The sequence below is a fragment of the Phyllobates terribilis genome, unplaced genomic scaffold (genome assembly GCF_046119375.1).
Source record: "Phyllobates terribilis strain yellow unplaced genomic scaffold, ASM4611937v1 Scaffold_81__1_contigs__length_6697587, whole genome shotgun sequence".
NCBI classification, from domain to species: domain Eukaryota; kingdom Metazoa; phylum Chordata; class Amphibia; order Anura; family Dendrobatidae; genus Phyllobates; species Phyllobates terribilis.
The window spans coordinates 3,214,168-3,231,168 of record NW_027362841.1 but is presented as its reverse complement, the minus strand read 5'-3'; the positions used below and the strand labels follow the sequence as shown (position 1 = coordinate 3,231,168).

The window sequence follows — 17,001 nt, the reverse complement described above, 5'->3', positions numbered from 1 at the left end:
AGTGATGTCACAGTACATAGATAATGCACATAGTGATGTCACAGTACATAGATAATGCACATAGTGATGTCAAAGTACAGAGATAATGCACATAGTGATGTCGCATTACAGAGATAATAAATATAGTTATGTTACGTTACAGAGATAATACACATAGTGAGGTCACAGTACATAGATAATGCACATAGTGAGGTCACAGTACATAGATAATGCACATAGTGAGGTCACAGTGCAGAGATAATGCACATAGTGATGTCACAGTTGAGAGAAAATAAACACAGTGAAGTCACATTACAGAGATAATACACATATTGATGTCACAGTAGAGATAATAAGCACAGTGATGTCACAGTACAGAGATAATAAACACAGTGATGTCACATTACAGAGATAATACACATAGTGATGTCACAGTATAGAGATAATGCAAATAGTGAGGTCACAGTACAGGGATAATACACATAGTGATTTCACAGTACAGAGATAATACACATAGTGATGTCACAGTACAGGGATAATAAACACAGTGATGTCATATTACAGAGATAATACACATAGTGGTGTCACAGCACCGAGATAATGCACATAGTGAGGTCACAGTACATAGATTATGCACATAGTGAGGTCACACTACATAGAAAATGCACATAGTGAAGTCACAGTACAGAGATAATGCACATAGTGAGGTCACAGTAGAGAGATAATAAACACAGTGATGTCACATTACAGAGATAATACACATAGTGATGTCACAGTACATAGATAATGCACATAGTGATGTCACAGTACATAGATAATGCACATAGTGAGGTCACAGTACATTGATAATGCACAGTGTGGTCACAGTACAGAGATAATGCACATAGTGATGTCACAGAACAGAGATAATGCACATAGTGAGGTCACAGTAGAGAGATAATAAACACAGTGATGTCACATTACAGAGATAATCCACATAGTGAGGTCACAGTACAGAGATAATAAGCACAGTGATGTCACATTACAGAGATAATACACATAGTGAGGTCACAGTACATAGATAATGCACATTGTGAGGTCAGAGTACAGAGATAATGCACTTAGTGAGGTCACAGTACAGAGATAATGCACATAGTGAGGTCACAGTACATAGATAATGCACATAGTGAGATCACAGTAGAGAGTTAATAAACACAGTGATGTCCCATTACAGAGATAATGCACATAGTGAGGTCACAGTAGAGAGATCATAAACACAGTGATGTCACAGTACAGAGATAATGCACATAGTGATGTCACAGTACATAGATAATGTACATAGTGAAGTCAAAGTACAGAGATAATGCACATAGTGAGGTCACAGTACATAGATAATGCACATTGTGTGGTCAGAGTACATAGATAATGCACATAGTGATGTCACAGTAGATAGATAATACACATAGTGAGGTCACAGTACATAGATAATGCACATAGTGTGGTCACAGTACAGAAATAATGCACATAGTGATGTCACAGTACATAGATAATGCACATAGTGAGGTCACAGTACAGGGATAATGCACATAGTGATGTCACAGTACAGAGATAATCCACATAGTGATGTCACATTACAGAGATAATACACATAGTGAGGTCACAGTAGAGAGATAATGCACATAGTGATGTCACAGTACATAGATAATGCACATAGTGAGGTCACAGTAGAGAGATAATGCACATAGTGAGGTCACAGTACATAGATAATGCACATAGTGATGTCACAGTACATAGATAATGCACATAGTGAGGTCACAGTACCTAAATAATGCACATAGTGAGGTCACAGTAGAGAGATAATACACATAGTGAGGTCACAGTACATAGATAATGCACATAGTGATGTCACAGTACATAGATAATGTACATAGTGAGGTCACAGTACAGAGATAATGCACATAGTGAGGTCACAGTACCTAAATAATGCAGATAGTGAGGTCACAGTACATAGATAATGCACATAGTGAGGTCACAGTACAGAGATAATACACATAGTGATGTCACAGTACAGAGATAATACACATAGTGAGGTCACAGTACATAAATAATGCACATAGTGAGTTCACAGTACATAGATAATGCACATAGTGAGGTCACAGTACAGAGATAATGCACATAGTGAGGTCACAGTACAGAGATAATGCACATAGTGAGGTCACAGTACATAAATAATGCACATAGTGAGGTCACAGTACATAGATAATGCACATAGTGAGGTCACAGTACATAGATAATGCACATAGTGAGGTCACAGTACAGAGATAATGCACATAGTGAGGTCACAGTACATAAATAATGCACATAGTGAGGTCACAGTACATAGATAATGCACATAGTGAGGTCACAGTACAGAGATAATGCACATAGTGAGTGGGTGGGAGCCGGTGGCGCACGTGTCGGCTTTCTTATTTATTGTTATGGGAGTTCCAAAAACAGAGGAGCAAATACAAGGAGGGAGAAGAAATGTATCAGAATGGTCACATGAGAATAAGGAGAAATATAACCGCAGCGCCGGCGTCATGGATCGTCCATCACTTATGTGACCTCCTATCAGTCTCCATCCAAGGGATGTATCTCAGTGGTAGAGCGCATGCATCCATGTCTTGTGATAAATTAGTAAAATCTCTCCAATTATATTCCAGGAACTTTGTTATTTGATTTTGCACTTAGTTCTCCCTTTGTCAGACCTCCATATACTGTCAGACCCCCATACTGTATACTGTTACACTCTGGAGCATTGTTTGCACACATCCCACTTACTTTCTTTTGTCTTTATATTGTTTCTCTCTTTATTCTTTGCATCACACGACCATCCATTATGTAAATGTCATTGATATTCTGTGTGTGTATACCTATCCATCTTATACAGTTATATGAAAAAGTTTGGGCACCCCTATTAATCTTAAGCTTAATGTTTTATAAAAATTGGTGTTTTTGCAACAGCTATTTCAGTTTGATATATGTAATAACTGTTGGACACAGTAATGTTTCTGCCTTGAAATGAGGTTTATTGTACTAACAGAAAATGTGCAATCTGCATTCAAACAAAATTTGACAGGTGCATAAGTATGGGCACCCTTATCATTTTCTTGTTTTAAATACTCCTACCTACTTTTTACTGACGTACTAAAACACTTTTTTTGGTTTTGTAACCTAATTGAGCTTTGAACTTCATAGCCAGGTGTATGCAATCATGAGAAAAGCTACTTAAAGTGGCCACTTACAAGTTGTTCTCCTGTTTGAATCTCCTCTGAAGAGTGGCATCATGGGCTCCTCAAAACAACTGTCAAATGATCTGAAAACAAAGATTATTCAACATAGTTGTTCAGGGGAAGGATACAAAAAGCTGTCTCAGAGATTTAACCTGTCAGTTTCCACTGTGAGGAACATAGTAAGGAAATGGAACAACACAGGGACAGTTATTGTTAAGGCCAGAAGTGGCAGGCCAAGAAAAACATCAGAAAGGCAGAGAAGAAGAATGGTGAGATCAGTCAAGGACAATCCTCAGACCACCTCCAGAGAGCTGCAGCATCAACTTGCTGCAGATGGTGTCACTGTGCATCGGTCAACTATGCAACGCACTTTGCACAAGGAGAAGCTGTATGGGAGAGTGATGCGAAAGAAGCCGTTTCTGCAAGCACGCCACAAACAGAGTCGGCTGAGGTATGCAAAAGCACAATTGGAGAAGCCAATTTTTTTTTGGAAGAAGGTCCTGTGGACTGATGAAACCAAGATTGAGTTGTTTGGTCATACAAAAAGGCATTATGCATGGCGGCAAAAAAACACAGCATTCCGAGAAAAACACTTGCTACCCACAGTAAAATTTGGTGGAGGTTCCATCATGCTTTGGGGCTGTGTGGCCAATGCCGGCGCCAGGAATCTTGTTAAAGTTGAGGGACGCATGGATTCCACTCAGTATCAGCAGATTCTTGACAATAATGTTCAAGAATCAGTGATAAAGTTGAAGTTACGCAGGGGATGGATCTTTCAGCAAGACAATGATCCAAAACACCGCTCCAAATCTACTCAGGCATTCATGCAGAGGAACAACTACAATGTTCTGGAATGGCCATCCCAGTCCCCAGACCTGAATATCATTGAACATCTGTGGGATCATTTGAAGAGGGCTGTCCATGCTCAGCGACCATCAAACTTAACTGAACTGGAATTGTTTCGTAAAGAGGAATGGTCAAAAATACCTTCATCCAGGATCCAGGAACTCATTAAAAGCTACAGGAAGCGACTAGAGGCTGTTATTTTTGCAAAAGGAGGATCTACTAAATATTAATGTCACTTTTCTGGTGAGGTGCCCATACTTATGCACCTGTCAAAGTTTGTTTGAATGCAGATTGCACATTTTCTGTTAGTACAATAAACCTCATTTCAAGGCAGAAACATTACTGTGTCCAACAGTTATTACATATATCAAAATGAAATAGCTGTTGCAAAAACACCAATTTTTAAAAAACATTAAGCTTAAGATTAATAGGGGTGCCCAAACTTTTTATATAACTGTATTTACACTGCTCAAAATAATAAAGGGAGCACTCAAATAACACATCCTAGATCTGAATGAATGAAATCTTCTCATTGAATACTTTGTTCTGTACAAAGTTGAATGTGCTGACAACAAAATCACACAAAAATCATCAATTGAAATCACATTTATTAACCAATGGAGGCCTGGATTTGGAGTCACCCCCAAAATTAAAGTGGAATAACACACTACAGGCTGATCCAACTCTGATGTAATGTCCTTAAAACAAGTCAAAATGAGGCTCAGTATTGTGTGTGACCTCCACGTGCCTGTATGACCTCCCTACAACGCCTGGGCATGCTCCTGATGAGGCTGAGTATTGTGTGTGACCTCCACGTGCCTGTATGACCTCCCTACAACGCCTGGGCATGCTCCTGATGAGGCTGAGTATTGTGTGTGGCCTCCACGTGCCTGTATGACCTCCCTACAACGCCTGGGCATGCTCCTGATGAGGCTGAGTATTGTGTGTGGCCTCCACGTGCCTGTATGACCTCCCTACAACGCCTGGGCATGCTCCTGATGAGGCTGAGTATTGTGTGTGGCCTCCACGTGCCTGTATGACCTCCCTACAACGCCTGGGCATGCTCCTGATGAGGCTGAGTATTGTGTGTGGCCTCCATGTGCCTGTATGACCTCCCTACAACGCCTGGGCATGCTCCTGATGAGGTTGCGGATGGTCTCCTGTGGGATCTCCTCCCAGACCTGGACTAAAGCATCCGCCAACTCCTGGACAGTCTGTGGTGCAACGTGACGTTGGTGGATGGAGCGAGACATGATGTCCCAGATGTGCTCAATCGGATTCAGGTCTGGGGAACGGGCGGCCAGTCCATAGCTTCAATGCCTTCATCTTGCAGGAACTGCTGACACACTCCAGCCACATGAGGTCTGGCATTGTCCTGCATTAGGAGGAACCCAGGGCCAACCTCACCAGCATATGGTCTCACAAGAGGTCTGAGGATCTCATCTCGGTACCTAATGGCAGTCAGACTACCTCGGCGAGCACATGGAGGGCTGTGCTGCGGGCTGGTATGTTTATGCACAATCACCAGGGACCTTCCCAGCCTGATAATATCAGCTCTCAGTTGTCTGCTTTAATTAACTTTGCTGGTTACATGGGGGGATACACCACGTCATTTTTTTTTGTTTGTTTTTTTATTTAATCATTAAAAGCTGCCTGATAAGCTCCACAGGGTGCAAAGTTATTATATGTTGGGTGGTTGTGCAATTATTTGTCTATATGTCTGTTCCTATGTCTAAATGTCTCTCTGTACGTCTGTTGGTCAATATATCTGTCTATCTATCTACTCAATCTATCTCCATTATCTATCTCCATGTCATTTATTGCTGTCTAAAAACGCTAGAAAAATGCAGGAAAAAAAGCACGTTTTTGCCGCTGCGTTTTTCCTGCCAAGAGATGTGGAAATGCTGCAGAAATTTCTGCTTTCAAATAAGTGTGAACATACCCTTAGGGTTTTGCATATGAGCATAACACACATGCAGGGGATGTAGCTCAGTGGTAGAGCGCATGCTTTGCATGTATGAGGCCCCAGGTTCAGTCCCCGGCATCTCCATTGTCATGTATTCCACAGAGATCACTCTATATCTCACCATGCTGTCACTGTGTCAGGATTTCATCAGGGATTCCAACATATGGAATATATGTTAATGCCCTCTGTACAGTCACTGCCACCTTCACAATAGCCCAATTATTAATATTACTCGCTGCCACCACCGGCTGAGTTTGAAATATAGTACAAGGCCTTGCCTGGCCAAACGCCTGCATTCTGGTAGTGTATGGCTTCTGGGAAGCGAACGATTTCAGGACAAAAGAAACAGAACGATTAGATTTTATATTTAATCCAAATGGGAGGCAGTGTTTAGGAAAACTATACAAAAATGTTTACAAAAGGAGACAATACAATACATTAATAGTTACACCAAATAATAAGGATTAAAGAAGAGACTTACTATAAGATCGCTGAGACGATTCAATATAGGTGGATTTGATTTGAACGTTATCGAATATGATCCATTGCTTATAGTATCTATACCCCCCAGCCAACTATTTTATGCTGAAGGGAGAGACCCCCCTGGGATGACGTCACAGGGACTGGGCTCTAGCCTGCACATTTTATTAAAAACTTCTGGGATAACTCATCGCTCGTTGATCCCAGAATCCCAAAAGTGATACCATATTTCTATTATGATTTTACCTTCATTTAAGGACCACACACTGCATAGTTGCGACCTGCTATCCTAGTGCTTTAGTGCTACAGCTCCATGGAGGGGTTTGATAAAATATGCATAGCGTTATGTGATATTTCAGTTTTTCTTTTTTAATAATTTTGCAAAAATTTCTACATTTCAGTTTTTTTTCAGTCAAGATGGGGTGCAGAGTGTACTTTAATGAGGAAAAAATGAACTTTTTAGAGTTTACCAAATGGCTGCAATGAAACAAAGAGTGAAACATTTAAAGGGGTCTGAATACTTTCCGTATCCAATGTATTGCTCCATACAGTATGGGCCCCATATAATGCTCCATACAGTATGGCCCCATATAATGCTCAATATAGTATGGGCCCCATATAATGCTCCATACAGTATGGCCCCATATAATGCTCAATATAGTATGGCCCCATATAATGCTCCATACAGTATGGCCCCATGTAATGCTCCATACAGAAAAAAAATAATAATCAAATACTTCCCTCTCCTTGTTCCCCGCTGGCCGCAGGTCCTGTCTCCACAGCGTGTTCCGGCTCTCTGCACTGTGACTGCCCAGCACAGAGGGGGCGCTGTAGTGATCGCGCCCTCTTCCCTGAGATGTCACAGAGTCGGAAGACACCGGAGCTGCGGAGGAACGTGGAGAGATGAGTATCGCGAGCAGTTTAAAGCAATGTGGGACGCGGTGCCAGAGCCCATGCTGTACTGCTCTGCCAGCTATATAGTGGCCGATTCCGGGTACTGCACACCTGACCCTATTCATATGATCTGCAGTACCCCGCTGTAGCCACTATGCAGTTGTTGGCGCTGTGCTGTTCCAGTCTGCAAATAATCACATCCAACCGGCACCAAGAACAGCTGATCACGCGTGCCGGGGGTCGCGTCCCCATTAATCTAATATTGGTCGCCTATCCTAAGGGTAAGTCATCAATATAAAAGAGCTGGACATCCCCTTTATCTGTTGCCACTACCCCTATACCAACTAATGGTAAATCCCTCCCTCACTTATCATTATGTGCTGCTAATGTTACGTAACAACATTCTATATAGTGAAGTCACAACCAGACATAGAGATGGTAAATATTATTTATTTTTAGGAACATTTGGACAAATAATGGAATATATGAGGATATCATAGTCTGGGGCTGCAGCTGTTATCAGCATCTCTGCACATGATGAAATCAGGGTCTCTATGAAGCAGATGAGGGATCTGTGGATCATTATGGAAATGATCTGTAACTTCTGCAGATTTCTGTAAAGAGAAGACACCAAATTATTACATCTCATCAATAGATTCCCAGTAAAAAGTTAATAATCAGCTGGAAAATATAAAAAAGCAAATTCTAATATCTACTTACATGAAGGACAAGTCATTCTGATCTAATTCCTCAATGTTCTCCAGACTTGGATCATCCTTCTATGAAAAGGAGAAAAGAACAATTACTTATATGTCACATGTGATCTAGATATCATGGGGCAGCGGGAATGAGAGGTGACTTACCATCGGGTGTTTTTGGGGTGTTCATGGCCCTTCATGCTTGGTAAGATGTTGACCAAAGCTGATGGTAAACTAAAGAGAGATCAGAACAGCAGGAGGTTAAAGGTGATATTTTTTACAGTCTTGTAATGAATGTAGTGTTAATGTATGCATTGCTCCCTTACCTGGGCTGGGGTCAGTATGTTCTCCACCACTGTCTGCACCATGAACATGGTGCTTCAATGGAAGCAGTGGTTACGGCACAGGGGGCACAGAGGGTTGGAGCGGAGCCATCTAGTAATACATCCCTGATGGAAGGTGTGGTCACATGGAAGGACCGTGACCTGCTCTCCGATCTCATATTCGGTCATACAGATGATACATGACTCGGCCTCCTCCTGTGCGGTTAAATCCCTTGTTGGGAGATTTGCAATTAGCAGTGCTCTCCTGCGAACCCAATGCTGCCGCCTCTGCCGCACAGGTAGATTTTGTGCAGGTGGCTCCACAGCATTGCTGTCGCTCTGACGTCCATCACTGGTAGAAGGTCTTTCCTCGTCTCTTGGAGGAGACCGTCCATCACTGGTAGAAGGTCTCTCCTGCACAGGTAGGTTTTGTGCAGGTGGCTCCACCTGTGGCAGTGGTGGTGTCATCACACCCACTTCCTCCAGTTGAATGGGTGGGAGGGGACGGCCGCCATCCCTGCTGCTCTCTCCGGAGGGCTCTGCAGGGGCTGGTCTTAGAGGAGAGCGGCTTCTATCCCTGCTCTCTTCCTGTCCTCTACGCCGTGGAGGATCTCTGGCCCGTCTCCATCTCCTCTCAGTGACATTGCTGTCTCTCTGACGTCCATCACTGGTAGAAGGTCTTTCCTGATCTCTTGGAGGAGACCTCCTCCGTCCATGGACAATTATGGCCTGACCTATAAACAAATAAGAATTTATCTGAATTATTTCCAATTTTAGTAAACACTTTTTGGCTATAGTGATGGGTCCTTCTACTGCTGTGGTGTTTAGGGAGAGGGGAACCCTAGAAAGAATTGACTTTATTTTGGCCTTAGTTAACCTGCACTGTCTGTCCTGAAATGTGTCCCCTCATACCCCAGGGATATCTCCTCCCAGGAAAGCCCTATAGTGTGGGAATATTGTGGATCTCCCCCAAATATTTCCCTTACCTTGATTTTCTGGTCGGCGCAGCCATGCCTCATTGTCAGCAATCAGCTGGCGCAGCTCCCGGGCGCTCATGACTTAGGTACCTGGAGCTGGCTGATAGAATATTGGAGAACTAAGCTCTCCGGTGGCACCGGTGTTATTGTGCTCTGATCAAAGATCAAGAAGAATAAATGGAAGTAATCACCAGATGTGTAACACAAACTAGTTCGCTCTTCCACAACCAAAGTGAAGTCTCAGCAAAAGCATCAACTCAAGAAATGGCGCTGATGTCACAGTGCTCAGAGATTATATACCCTCAGGACATTCCATGATGTCATTATGACATCATAACTGAGTGACCCCCTAATCCTGAGCATTGTGACATCAGAGCAGCCAGGCCGCCATGTTTGCTGCCAACTGGTGAATGAGGCAGAGAATGTGGAATAGAAATATCCCATCTGATTAATAGAATATAAATGTATATAAATCTGTGTTGGAAAAGATAGAAAAATCAGTTTTCTCCATGTTTGTAAATAGTCGTTTTTTTGCTTTGGTAGATATTATATACATGTTATATATGGTATAAATTATCCTCTGCTGTAAATGATAAGAATGGAATGTTATTCTTTATCATTTATAGTTGTGGGTGATACATTATTGCTAAACAATAAACAACTCACCGACCTGTCAGGGAAATGATCAGGTTATATAAATGAGTGAAAATAGAATAAATAATAATAGAAGGTAAAGTATACAAATGCCTCTAAAAAAAAAAGTCATCAGTTTTTTTTACTTTTCTGTACCACCAGGGCCGTCCTACATGACATACATGGATTTTACCTGGGTGTCTCGTGCCCCTATAATAATGTGTCCATATCACTCAGTTACCCCAAATCCACAAAACTATCTATTAGAACAGGACCTGGACTGGTAATCTTCCTACCTGGCAGATTCCCTGTGGACGCCTCGGGTGGGCTGGTCAGTGGATCACCAGCAAGGTGCAGATTTAGCCCTCCTAAAGTATAACAATAGTACAGTGGTGGCCAAAAGTATTGGCACCCCTGCAATTCTGTCGGATGATACTCAGTTTCTTCCTGAAAATGATTGCAATCACAAACTCTTTGGTATTATTATCTTCATTTAATTTGTCTTCAATGAAAAAAAACAAAAAGAATTGTCCTAAAGCTAAATTGGATATAATTCCACACCAAACCTAGAAAAGGGGGTGGACAAAAGTATTGGCACTGTTTGAAAAATCATGTGATGCTTCTCTAATTCATGTAATTAACAGCACCTGTAACTTACCTGTGGCACCTAACAGGTGTTGGCAATAACTAAATCACACTTGCAGCCAGTTAACATGGATTAAAGTTGACTCAACCTCTGTCCTGTGTCCTTGTGTGTACCATATTGAGCATGGAGAAAAGAAAGAAGACCAAAGAACTGTCTGAGGACTTGAGAAACCAAATTGTGAGGAAGCATGAGCAATCTCAAGGCTACAAGTCCATCTCCAAAGACCTGAATGTTCCTGTGTCTTCCGTGCGCAGTGTCATCAAGAAGTTTAAAGCCCATGGCACTGTGGCTAACCTCCCTAGATGTGGACGGAAAAGAAAAATTGACGAGAGATTTCAACGCAAGATTGTGCGGATGGTGGATAAAGAACCTCTACTAACATCCAAACAAGTTCAAGCTTCCCTGCAGTCCAAGGGTACAACAGTGTCAACCCGTACTATCCGTCGACGTCTGAATGAAAAGGGACTGTATGGTAGGATACCCAGGAAGACCCCACTTCTTACCCCGAGACATAAAAAAGCCAGGCTGGAGTTTGCCAAAACTTACCTGAGAAAGCCTAAAACGTTTTGGAAGAATGTTCTCTGGTCAGATGAGACAAAAGTCGAGCTTTTTGGGAAAAAGCATCAACATAGAGTGTACAGGAAAAAAAAGAGGCATTCAAAGAAAAGAACACGGTCCCTACAGTCAAACATGGTGGAGGTTCCCTGATGTTTTGGGGTTGCTTTGCTGCCTTTGGCACTGGACTGCTTGACCGTGTGCATGGCATAATGAAGTCTGAAGACTACCAACAAATTTTGCAGCATAATGTAGGGCCCAGTGTGAGAAAGCTGGGTCTCCCTCAGAGGTCATGGGTCTTCCAGCAGGACAATGACCCAAAACACACTTCCAAAAGCGCTATAAAATGGTTTGAGAGAAAGCACTGGAGACTTCTAAGGTGGCCAGCAATGAGTCCAGACCTGAATCCCATAGAACACCTGTGGAGAGATCTCAAAATGGCAGTTTGGAGAAGGCACCCTTCAAATATCAGGGACCTGGAGCAGTTTGCCAAAGAAGAATGGTCTACAATTCCAGCAGAGCATTGTAAGAAACTCATTGATGGTTACCGGAAGCGGTTGTTCGCAGTTATTTTGGCTAAAGGTTGTGCAACCAAGTATTAGGCTGAGGGTGCCAATACTTTTGTCCGGCCCATTTTTGGAGTTTTGTGTGAAATGATCAATGATTTGATTTTTGCTTCATTCTCTTTTGTGTTTTTTCCTTGCAAGCAAATTAAATGAAGATAATAAGACCAAAGAATTTGTGATTGCAATCATTTTCAGGAAGAAACTGAGTATTATCTGACAGAATTGCAGGGGTGCCAATACTTTTGGCCACCACTGTAACTATAACAATAGTATGTTTGCATACTATAGCGCTACAGAGTGCTACTTTATTTGTTGGTTATATATGGAGATGGCTACTCTTAGTAAGCACCTGTACACACCGGTTTTCTGTTTTGAAAGTGACGGTCAGTCTTTTGATATTTGTATACATAGGATTTCTGAATGATCACTCCACCCCTAAGCCTCAGGAGGTTTTAATTATAGCAGGATCCTACCCTCCCATATACATGTAGACTTTAGTATAAGATTGGATTCACACTAGGTAGGTTCCTGGCAACGAGAGTCGCCTTACCATGGCTATCGGGTACACATGAATTGGCTAATTTATGCGCTAAGAATTCTCATTTATTTCTATTTTCTAGAGCAGTAATGCAATTCAAATTTCATACATTTCATGTTTTCATGCTATAGCGCTACAGAGTGCTACTTTATTTGTTAGTTATATAGATGGCAACTCTTAGTAAGCACCTGTACAGACCAGTTTTCTGTTTTGGAAGTGACGGTCAGTCTTTTGATAGCTGTTATTAATAACCAGGGAACATTTTGGGCTAATGGCCCCTTTCCCTGGCTAGTAATATCAGCCCCCAGCAGACGGCTTTCCCTCTGCTGGTTATGAAAATTTGGCCAGAGCCCCCTCTGTTTTTTTAATCTAATTCTTTATTTTACACATAATGTACACTGGGCTTGCTGACTACAATTTCCATCACTGTCGCCTGCTCGCGCTGATCTCAGGCAACAATGATATGAGCTGCATTCAGCTCCCGGCGCATGTCCAGCACTCCGGCATTCAAAAGTCTCGCATTAGAGCTACCGCCGTCAGACCCGGTGGCTTGAACTCCGGTAACCTTGTAGAGTTCAAAGCCACCGGGTCTCCCGGCAGTTGCAAGGCCCAGAAACCTCATGGGAAACTTTGATGGACATTTTAGGTTTTGGAAGTTTCCAGCTGCTGGAACACCTAGTGGCAGCGAACTAAGGTTACTTTAGGTGTGTATTTTACTGTGCTTGTTAATAAAAAAAGAGAAGTGGGGTCCCTCGTAATTTTTATAATCAGCAAAGGGAAAATCAACGGCTGGTGGCTGATATTATTTGGGAACAGGCCAATAGCCATAAAGATTCCCAGGCTATTAATATCAGCTCACAGCTGTTTGCTTAGCCTTTACTGCTTATTATAGGGGAGACCCCAAACAAAAATTGATGTGGGGTCCCCCTATATTCACTAACCATCAAAGGCTAAACAGACAGCTGCGAGATGATATTAATAGCTTAGGAAGTGGCCATGGTTATTGGCCCCCTCCTAGACTAAAAACATCAGCTCTCATCCGCCCCAGAAATGGTACATCAATAAAATGTGCCAAATCTGATGCTTAGCCTCTGCTCTTCCCACTTGTCTTGATGCGATGACAAGTGGGTTAATGATTGTGGGGTTGACGTCAGCTGTTTTATGGCCGCTAACATCAAGCCCACAAGTTAGTAATGGAGAGGCATCTATAAGACTCCCTATTACTAACCCAATAATCAGATTGTAAAAAAACACACCCAGAATAAAGTCCTTTATTTGAAATAAAGACAAACACTCCTTTATTAAAATAAAAATAAAAAAGTATTATATTCACCTTTACACCTAATTCACCAAAGCCTTTGTCCCCTGTAAAAGAGAAAAAAATAAAAAAACACCATAATGCTCACCTTAACACCTAATCCCTGATGCCCTTGTCACCTGTAAACGACAAAAAGTAGTAAACCACCATAATACTCACCTGTCTGCCGTGAATATAATCCATACTGTCCCACGACAATCCGGATGACTTGGAGAAGAGTCACATCAGCAGTCACTAATGTGACTGCTCTCCACGACAGCCCGCTCACACTGACACAAGAGTGTAATCTCTCCTGCAGGTGATGCCGCCTTTCTACCGCTGCTGATGGCCTGCAACCAATCATCAGACATAAGCAATATCAGGAGATCATCATGGGGTGCAGTGCTTGTCACGGTGCGTATCTGGGAGGTAAGTGCTCTATGCTTTCTTCTTAATTCATTGGGACAATAGAAAAGCGCCATCCAGTAGGGAACAATCTCTTTAAAATACGGGAAAAGGAGAATTGCATTTTTTTTTAATCTGTTCAATAAAAGGCATAAAAAATAAAATCGCCTCCTTTTTTCCCCATATTTTAAATATAAACAAATAATGAAAAAATTAAAGAAAAATAGTTTTGTCTTGTCCCTAATAGTCCAGACTATGAGAATATGATGTTATTTATGCTGCATGATTATAAAAGAGAAAAAATAATAGAGAAAATCTATTAGTAGATAGTCATAGATTAGTGACTCTTGGAGATGAGAACAAATCCATGGGTGTCCATACAGGGGATGTAGCTCAGTGGTAGAGCGCATGCTTTCCCTGTATGAGGCCCTGGGTTCAATCCCCGACATCTCCATGTTTTGTGATAAAAAAACTAGTAAAGCTTCCAAATATTCAGGAATCTGATACGTGTGAGTATACAGCGGCTCGTCTGTCTGGGTGTAACACAGAACTAAATATCAGATATTTGCTTTTGAAAATGTTATGCAGAGTGATTGTTGGACACTAGGGGGCAGTGTAATCAGCACAATACACCTACATACATCGCTAGAGACTAGAGAGGAGGAAATCAGTTTTCAGGACCAGCGGCCGCAACAGTTATTCTGTGGCCGCTGGACAGGAGCCCCCCAAACCTAATCCCACCTGCTGGTATATTATGTGAGTGCTGTGTGCTATTAGTACAGTGGGGAAAATAAGTATTTGATACGCTGCTGATTTTGCCAGGGGCGGACACAGACTGTAGTGAGCCCCACATAACACTGCATACAGAATACTGGCCCCCATATAACGCTCCATGCAGGCTGTTCCCCCCTTACAATGCCCCATTACACGAGCGATATCTATTGTGAATTCTACAATAGCCCAGAAACCGGCAAATCCTCACAGCGCACAGTGCAGACCGGACAGTATAGTCCTCCATACAGTATTATGGGCACCATATAATGCTCCATACAGGATACTGACCCCCTTATAATGCTCCATACAGGATACTGGCCCCCATATAACGCTCCATACAGGATACTGACCCCCTTATAATGCTCCATACAGTATACTGGTCCCCATATAATGCTCCATACAGGATACTGGTCCCCATATAATGCTCCCTACAGGATACTGGTCCCCATATAACGCTCCATACAGGATACTGTCCCCCATATAATGTTCCATACAGAATACTGACCCCCATATAACACTCCATACAGAATATTGGCCCCATGTAATGCTCCATGCAGGCTGTTCCCCCCTCATAATGCCCCATGCAGGATGTCACACATCCCCCCACCAGATAATGCCCCATGCAGGATGTCACACACCCCCCCACCATATAATGCTCCATGCAGGATGTCACACCCACTTTCCCCCCACCATATAATGCCCCATGCCCCATACATGAAAAAAATAAAAAAAATCCAATACTCACCTCACTTCTTACCTGCTGCTGGCGCTGCTCCGGACTCCAGCGTCGCCCGCGTCTTCCCGCTCTGCACTGTGACAGGTCAGGAGAGAGCGCGCGCGGTGTAAAGACATCACCGCGCCCTCTGACCTGAGACGTCACAGTCAGAGGACGCGGAAGACGCTGAGGAGGCACGGGGAGGGGTAAGTATTGTGCCGGCGCCGTCACATGACCGGAGATGTCCCTGCGCTCAGCATGGTGCCGGGGAACCATGTGGAGCGCAGGGACATCTCCGGTCATGTGACGGCGGGAGGTCCTGCGGGGGGGCTCCATGAAGAGACGCACAAGAGGGGGGTCCCGAAGGGGCCCCGACCGGCCGGGCCCCATGCTGGAGTCAGGGCAGTCATGCCCTGATGGCGGCCCTGCTGGAGGCTGGAGGGGCCCCCTCTCCCTCGGGGGCCCCCGTTCAATGAACCGGCTGCACAGGCGGTAGTTCCGCCCCTGACTCCACCAGCAGAATAGTGTGTGCAGCTCTGGATTATAATACAGGATGTAACTCAGGATCAGTAATGTAATGAATGTACACAGTGACTCCACCAGCAGAATAGTGTGTGCAGCTCTGGAGTATAATAAAGGATGTAACTGAGGATGACTAGAGAATCAGTAATGTAATATATGTGCACAGTGACTGCACCAGCAGAATAGTGAGTGCAGCTCTGGAGTATAATGCAGGATGTAAGTCAGGATCAGTAATGTAATGAATGTAGACAGTGACTGCACCAGCAGAATAGTGAGTGCAGCTCTGAATTATAATACAGGATGTAACTCAGGATCAGTAATGTAATGAATGTAGACAGTGACTCCACCAGCAGAATAGTGTGTGCAGCTCTGGAGTATAATAAAGGATGTAACTGAGGATGAGTAGAGAATCAGTAATGTAATATATGTGCACAGTGACTGCACCAGCAGAATAGTGAGTGCAGCTCTGGATTATAATACAAGATGTAACTCAGGATGAGTAATGTAATGTATGTACACAGTGACTGCACCAGCAGAATAGTGAGTACAGCTCTGGAGTATAATACAGGATGTAACTCAGGATCAGTAATGTAATGTATGTACACAGTGACTGCACCAGCAGAATAGTGAGAGCAGCTCTGGAGTATAATACAGTATATAACTCAGGATCAGTGCAGGATCAGTAATGTAATGTATGTGCACAGTGACTGCACAAGCAGAATAGTGAGTGCAGCTCTGGAGTATAATACAGGATGCAAGTCAGGATAAGTACAAGATTAGTAATGTAATATATGTACACAGTGACTGCACCAGCAGAATAGTGAGTACAGCTCAGGATTATAATACAGGATGTAACTCAGGATCAGTAATGTAATGTATGCACACAGTGACTGCACCAGCAGAATAGTGAGTGCAGCTCTGGAGTATAATATAGGA

The 17,001-nt window shown here is 42.9% G+C and overlaps 1 non-coding gene across 1 annotated transcript; it reads left to right on the top strand.

The window, feature by feature from the left end:
- Positions 1-6,054: 6,054 nt before the first annotated feature.
- On the top strand, positions 6,055-6,126 carry TRNAA-UGC (transfer RNA alanine (anticodon UGC)). The gene has a single exon. It is a non-coding gene; the product is annotated as a tRNA-Ala (tRNA).
- Positions 6,127-17,001: the final 10,875 nt, after the last annotated feature.